Genomic DNA, 8432 nt, shown 5'->3' on the forward strand with positions numbered 1-8432 from the left:
CCATCCATCCATCCATCCATCCATCCATCCATCCATCCATCCATCCAATCAATTATTTTATTTTCTACTCTGTGACTCAACCCCAAATTAGCAGTTGAAAGTAAATGGCTGACTGGATGGATGGTTCAGAACAGCATACTCTAGTCAGACACAGGTAAAAACAAGTCAAGCTCATTATCTTTAATAAACACACACACACACACACAAATAAAACAACATGCACATTTCATGAGTTAGCCTATTTTGTACAATTGCAAGCAGTGAACAAATTCAACATAAAACAATAAAACTTCTTGTCAAGGTAAGCTGTACATAAAAAAATATTCACCTTGCACCTCAAAGACAGTCTGACAAATTTGGTTCTCCATCTCGGCCATACCGTCTAGAATCTGAAACTGCTTGTGAATACCTGAAACACAGAACAATGTTTGATAACACAAACTGTCATTTCTATTTGTAGTCTGCTAGTATTAATTATTCACATTTAGAAGTTCATGCAAGTGAACAGTCATTGAAAATAGCAAATATAGTTGTAAAACTATCCAACCTAACCTTTGAATATTTTTTGAAACAGATCTCTAGGCATCAAATATTAACTGTTATCCCAAGTGGAACATTAGATGATGCATTTCCTAGATTGATTTCAGCTCCATTGAGGAGCCATGCTAAAGGTCACTAAATCACTAGTGTGGCTAGGATATTTCCTCTGAGATGTGTAAACACCTGGTTAAATGTTATGGAAATTTAATAATTCTTTTTTAGCCTAGATTCTAGTTTAAATAGCTAAAATGTCCCCAACCAACTGCGGTAACAATCTGGTCAAAGACAGAAATGAACAGATATTTACGTGGTCCTAACACCAAGGAAGAATAGTTGTTTTCAGTTCTTTTTTTTAAATTCATATTAAATGTAAATGCTCTACACTTACAGTGTGCAGCACTGGCTTAACCTCATCCAGGTTCTGTAAAGTGTCCCTCAGTCACCCACTCTTTTATCTATTTTGCACTCACCCAGCACCTAGTCATGTTCTCAACTTCTCACCCATGCACTGATAAACACTTTGGGGACAGTGGGTGACTCCAACTGTATTATATACTATCATATTGAGATACATCAAAACAAAATACTCTAATGTATTTTGTTTTGATCGTATATAAAAACAGAAAAACAATTATTAATTTAGAGTTAATAGTTAACCATTTTTATGTAAGGAGAATGAGAAAACCCACACATGTACAGGAATAACATGCAAACATCTCACAGGAAGACCACATCTGGGTTGTAGTTCTTGTTGGAAGGTGAAAGCTCTAAGAACTTTGCCGCTGCTTCACCCAAAAATAAAAATAAATCAATTTATATGTTGTCCAATTCAGTCTCATCCATTATGTTATATTATGTGTAGTTCACCCTTATTACAGCTTGAACCATCACGGTTCAATTGAAATTCAAATCAAATTGAGTTCTGTCTAATATAATGAAATGATTATTCAGCATAAATTGAGTAGATTAAAACAAATTGAAGTATGTCATTAGTAAAACATCTGTCCAATGAAGCCAGGAGATTTCCCTGAGCATGCACATGGAAGCAAGAAATAGTGAGAAATAATTTCTTTTAACAGTAAGAAGAAACTATCAGAAGCAGGTTCAAGAGGGGTGTAAAAAGTCAAACGTGTTAACAGTGAGTGCTGGTGCATCTGGTCCCTCTGCAATCTAAACCTGTAGCAGAATATAGTACATAAAAAAACTCTGGCTCACTCAAGCTACCAGACTACAGGTTTAATAGACAGTGGATCTGCCTCCCTAATCAAAACAAGAGATTGTTCCACGATGAAGAAAATAGGAGTGATCCAAGATTGTATGTTTATAAGACATACTTGAAGTGTAATTACTGTAGCTGCATTAGTTCAACAGATTTGACAAATAAATAGAGTAAAGTGTCATCAGCATAAAAAAAACTAAATTTACCCTGTGTTGTATAATAAAAGTGCATAATAGAATATAATTAGAAAACAGAACTAGTCTAAGTACAGGACCCTGTGGAACTCCAAAGCTAGCTAATGCAGGTGTTAGATAAATGGGATTTATTTTAACCCATTGCACAAGATTCATTTAAACACAACAAAATCACATGTTGCACCATCTAAGTTATCATCTGGTGCATTTTGCAGATTTTAGGAACAACCCTGTGTCACAGTAGTAGCACTGTTTCTCCTCAGCTAGAAGGTTGCCTCCCAGCCCTTCAAGGTGGAGTTTGCAAGCCCTCCCTGTGCACACGTGGGTTTTCCTTGGGTACTTTGGATACCACAGACCAAAACATGAATGTTAAGTTATTTGGCAACTCTAAATTGTTCGTGGGTGAAAGTGTGAATGGTTGTTTGTCTCGTTTGTCTTTATGTAACCCTGTGATGGACTTATGACCTGTGCAGGGTGCACCTGCCTCAGTGACTGCTGGCGATAATCAGTGATCCCAGCAACCCAAAAAGGAACCAGCAACCCAAAAAGGGAAAATAAAGTAGGTAAAGATAATAGATGAATTTAGCTTTTTTCATCGAAATTGAGTCTGCCTCATATTTTGGTTTTACAATGGCACTAAAAGCCAGATCATGAATTTATCCATGCAAGTTCAAAAACAACTTAAATACTCAACATGAAAAGAGAAAAGAAAAAAACATGAAAAGAGAAAAAAAAAATTTTTGAAAAGACTTGATACAGACAGAACTGTGCCTTATTCTGTTCCTTGGTTTAATTATTATAGTGATCAAGTAAATACAGGACTCGTCTGTGGATTTATAGCAGATTAGCCTAGTCAGACCCTGAGCTCTTAACTGTTAGTCTTTGTGTCTTACATTCTGCTCTGTAAAGTCTCCTCCTCGTTTTTCTTTGTTGTCTTTTGCCAGTAGTCACTGTCTGAATGTATCCTCTCATTGTTGATCCCCTGTCCAACTTCTTGGGGCCTGGGGGTGCTCATACTGTTTCTGTGTCGTTGCCATTTTATTTATTTATTTTTCTTCTAAACAGTTCGTCTTATTACTTTAGGCTGTCTCTCAAAACTCATTTCAATTAGCTCAGTCTCAATTTCAATTTGTACCATGTTGAATAATTGAAAGTTCAGTTCTAGTAATATGAATAAATGGCTACTACGTGACGATACTCTTCAACTTGTTTTCATCCAGCCCATCTTAATCCGTCTTTTCCACAGTCCTGATTAGGTTGTTTCCCATCCGCTGAGACGGTGCAGCTCTCTGTGGCTAATTGGCAAGTTCAATCAAAGAGATAAATGAAGAGACAAGAAACTGACCTTTTAGGGGAAGTCATTGCTCTCCTGTCTTTTCAAACGTCTTCTTTTTTTCTCATTTTCAGCTACATCCTCACTCTGCTCTTTGCGTCTTTCTGCTTTGGCTGTGTTTTCTTCCATTTTCTCTTCTTTCGCTACTAACCTTTTCTCCATCTCTTATCCTCCCTCATGTCATCTGCCCTCTTTCATCTTTTCTCTTACCCACCCTCTGTGGGAAATTATTTGCCAGTCATTCCAATTTATTTTGACAACTTATTCTCTTGCCTGTCAGAGGAAAATTACAGTGTGCATACATGCTTGCAGACGTTTCTCCAGTGTGCTCGTATGCGTCTATTTTCACTGCCACCCATGGCTAAAAACCCCAGTGCTCCACACACTCAGCTATTAAATCGGGCAGGAACGCAATGGTCCAGAGCAGAACAATGGTTGCCTCGTGGAGTGGAGGAGTCGTTTATCTGTTTGAGGCCTGAGCATCTCCCACTTGTTTTCCATCTGACCCGCCAACCGTGACTGATGGTGCAACCATGCCGCGTTGGAGTCCACATTACAGCGTGACCTCTCTATGTCAAGCACACTTGCTAATGGCTGCTGTGCTGCCATTCATCACAGCAATAGCCTGACAGATGTAGATGATTGGTTGGGGGTATGAGCATATTTATGCATGCGGTCACATGTGTTTGTGCACCGGACATAAGCATGAAATTTGAACAATTGACAGTAAAGTCTGCACTGTTAAAAGCACAACTTGAAATTCTCCACTGCTTCGAATGTTATCACCCATTAAATGGACGTTATCAGTTGTTATCAACCCTCCTGTACCTCCTAGCAGGCTCAGTAGATTATCACAGATTTATAAGGTTAAGGTTAGGGTTATATCTGAACATAATTATAGTACTTTGTATATTGCTGTACTGTATATGAATTGATCAGAATTTCGCTCATATCAAACAAACAAAAAAATCCCTCATATACTCTCTTAAGTGAGTTATTTTTAGACAACTAATTAAAGCCTTTTGACTGTTAAATCTGGAATGCATTTGATGTAAATACTTGATATCCAATTTAAAAGGAGGTAAATTGTAAATAAAGGTTTTAAATAAAGCTAACAACAAAAAGTTTCTGCTTTCACACGTGTGCAAAGTTGCATATTATCTGCAATAAGAATGTACCTTTAAACCTACTAGAACAGGGGTGCCCACACATTTTCATCATGTGAGTTACTTTTAGTTCAAGTTCAAGTATCTTTATTATCCCCGAGGGGCAATTAGTTTCACAGTCAGTAGATGTGTACATATACACACACATGCACACACATACACATATACACGTATATACATACGCATACATATATACACAAGACATTAAGACAATAAGTAACAGTATTGAAATTAGTGTTCATTGAGAAACCTGATTGCTACAGGGATGAATGAGTTTTTCAATCTGTTTGTTTTACATCTGGGCTGTAGAAACCTGCATCCAGATGGAAGCAATCTGAACTCACCATGGAGTGGATGATCAGGATCTGCCAGAATCTGCCTGGCCTTATTCTCTGACCTCACTTTGTGTAGGTCAGTGAGGTTCCGTAGGCCTATGCCAGCAGTTTTGCTGCACATCCTGACAATCCCCGAGAGTTTGCTCCTGTTCTTACATGTCAAAAGTCCAAACCAACAGATGAAGGTAAAGGTTAAAATGACCAAGTCAAAGTAATCTACATACTATAAGGCTCTGTTAACACAAGAACATCTAGAAACATTTGTGTTTTTTCAATGTTTAGTGGGGGTAAAAAAACATAAAAAGAGTGGGTTTACATGAAAAACACTGTAGTTTCCATGTGTTAGGTTGCCAGATAAGAAATTATGAACTATAGTACTGTCACTTTAAAATTATTTTTATTTATTTTTTTTTTTTTTACCTAACTGTCATATGTGCTGAGTAGGGGTGCAACGATTGCAGTTTTCTGGCCAATCACCGATTTCTTAAAAGCCTGACCTGCCGATTGTGGCCAATACGATTTTGTTTTATAAGTGACACTGTCAGGTATTGTAAGGTCACGATGCACCTTCAATTTTCCAATCTTATTTTATTGACAAACATACCATCCATCCATTATCTTTACCCGCTTATTCCATTTTGGGTCACGGGGGTCGCTGGTGCCCATGTCCAGCAATCACTGTGTGAGGGGCGGGGTACACCCTGAACAGGTCGCAAGTCCATCACAGGGACACATAGAGACAAACGAGACAAACAACCATTCACTCTCTCACTCACACCTAGGGACAATTTAGAGTTACCAATCAGCCTAACATGCATGTTTTTGGTCTGTGGGAGGAAACCGTAACACCCGGAGAAAACCCACGCATGCACAGAGAGAACATGCAAACTCCACCCAGAAAGGCCCCTGGACCGGGGTTTGAACCAAGGACCTGCTCGCTGAGAGGCAGCAGCTCTACCAGTTGCGCCACCGTGCTGCCCTGAAAAACATACCCTTGAACAATATACTAAAAACAATACAATCTTGTTTTAACTGGCCATGAGGTAGTTCTCTGAAGTTCAGAAAATTATTGTTAAAACTACAACAAAGAAAAGAAGGTACAATCGGTTTCTCATGTAAATATTTGCCGATTTCCGATCTCCCAAAATTAAGGAAATCTGGGCCGATAAATAAATCGGTGCACCCCTAGTGCTGAGTAAAGATAGTCCAAGATGAGGCGTGTGTTGTGTTTGTTGAAAATTTGCACAGAAAAGGAGGGGGTAATTAAGACATTTTTAATTTATCTGGCAACCCTGATGCAGAGTGTGCATGATCACAGTTATGTCCAGACTGGTGAATACACTAACGTCTCTTTGTAACTGGATTTTATTAGTTTTTCTCTTACATGCTGAAAAAGGGTGAGTAGCACAAAAACACTTTGCTGTTTGACATTTATTACAACTGTTTTTAGTGCAGAAAAACTTTGTACAGCAGCCGCCTGTAGTGCGCTCGTGTGACTTCACACACAAATTTCACAGGGTGGGGCTTTTGGGGAGGGGATAAATACGGATAAATATAAATATTTCCCCCGAAAATCTCTACTCCAGTGTTGCCAGGTGTACGATAATTATCGTATTTGTACGACAATTTTGCCCTCTGTACAATCAATAATCCCAAAAAAGCCCAAATATACAATAATTTGACCATTCCGTGAATGTGTGGTTGTAATCGGTTGTCATCAGCCTGTCGCAACTGTCTGTCGGAGTTTTTTTGTGAACCCTGAAGGCATCTGTGTCCGCAAACAGATGCACGATTGGCTGGAATGGCTGGAAATTCCAGCCAATCGTGCTTTTCTAAATGTTACCTACGAGTGACGTGTATGCGTTTGCCTCAGAACAACGGCCATGATTGGATGAATAGTCTGCTGTGCCCGCCCCATGAGTGAGGAAAAGAAAAGAAGAAGAAGCAGAACCGGTCTGGAAGTGGACTCATCACTACTGTAGTGCATCAATCGATTTGTTATTTTGGTTATGACAGGTGTACAATAAGTTCCCTCAAAATAAGATTATTTTATGTCTCTAGTACGATAATCCTACATTTCTCACCTTGCAACACTGCTCTACTCTGAGATCTGGTTTGAGAAACTGAGGGCTGCCCTGTATGTCATTTAAGAAACACATTTCATAGTGTGGATGGATGATAGGCTGACATCTATTTTTTTAATGCCATGTGATCTATTCATAATGCCTTTGCGATCGACCGGTAGATCGCGATCGATATATGGGGCACCCTTGTACTAGCAGGTGCAGGAGGGACATTCTGAACACAACCTATGGAGATGACAACAACTGATAACGACCATTTAATGTGCTGAGAACGTTCGAAGCGGCTGAATTCTCCTGAAAAAAAAAAGGTTTTATTTTTTAGGTCTTTTTGTTTGTAACAAAAACATTTACAGCCAGATTTTTCTCCCAAAGTGACAATTAGTAAAGTGTTTTCAGCCAGTTAATGCAAGTTCTGACATTTGCTTCACTATCCATCTGAGACATCTATAGAGAGAAAAATAACAGTTCTCTGCAGCACAGCAAGGAATATGTTTCATATTCTGAGTTAAAAACAGAATATAAATAAACTGAATAAACAAAAGTGAACTAATGATTTAAAGTTTTCAGTAACGTACTAAGACTATGACATTTCTAAAGCGTAATTAATATTTCAATGGAAATGTATTTCCTTGTTGATTTTACTTTTAATAGAGTATATTTGGGGCAATGTGAATTAAAAAAATCCACTTGCAAACAGTTATTACAGCGCTAATAGAATCCAGTCCCACCAGAAAATTATTAGCTGAGTTTTATTACATTTACAAAATGTGAAATCACAATCCACCCACAAACTGTGAGATCACAGTATGTGGACTGCATTGTCTGTGCAGGATAACCAACCATACAACATATTAGGACATAAACAATTTACTTATGACCATATGATCAAAATTTACCTTTGCACTTAATTTCCTAATCTGACAACGATCCAACGTTTTCAATATCTAATATCTAAGATAATAATATGTGTTAATATTGACACAAAAGTGTTGACTTTATCTTCTTTAGCTGTTGAAATCCTCCACAGATGCTTTGATGCTCACCTTATTTGGTCTGCTTGACTTTACCACTGGGGCCGCACGGTGGCGCAACTGGTAGAGCTGCTGCCTCTCAGCGAGCAGGTCCTTGGTTCAAACCCCGGTCCAGGGTCCTTTCTGGGTGGAGTTTGCATGTTCTCTCCGTGCATGCGTGGGTTTCCTCCAGGTACTCCGGTTTCCTCCCACAGACCAAAAACATGCATGTTAGGCTGATTGGTAACTCTAAATTGTCCATAGGTGTGAGTGAGAGAGTGAATGGTTGTTTGTCTCGTTTGTCTCTATGTGGCCCTGTGATGGACTTGCGACCCATCCAGGGTGTACCCCGCCCCTCGCACAGTGATTGCTGGACATGGGCACCAGCGACCCCCGTGACCCAAAATGGAATAAGCGGGTAAAGATAATGGATGGATGGATGGACTTTACCACTGCACTGCTGCTGTTGCCAACATCAGGCTAAGTTTTGAGCCTTATTGTTCTAGTTTTCACTTGGGCTGCACACTCTGACTGTTTAGTTCCATTTTGCA

General features: G+C 39.0%; 1 protein-coding gene across 1 annotated transcript in view; it reads left to right on the plus strand.

The window, feature by feature from the left end:
* si:ch211-186j3.6 (neural-cadherin) overlaps positions 1-8432 on the plus strand; it is a 467709-nt gene that overhangs the window by 38063 nt on the left and 421214 nt on the right. The gene's annotated exons all lie outside the window — the stretch shown is intronic.

Source organism: Nematolebias whitei, chromosome 2 (genome assembly GCF_014905685.2).
Source record: "Nematolebias whitei isolate Nwh7 chromosome 2, NemWhi1, whole genome shotgun sequence".
Lineage (NCBI taxonomy): Eukaryota > Metazoa > Chordata > Actinopteri > Cyprinodontiformes > Rivulidae > Nematolebias > Nematolebias whitei.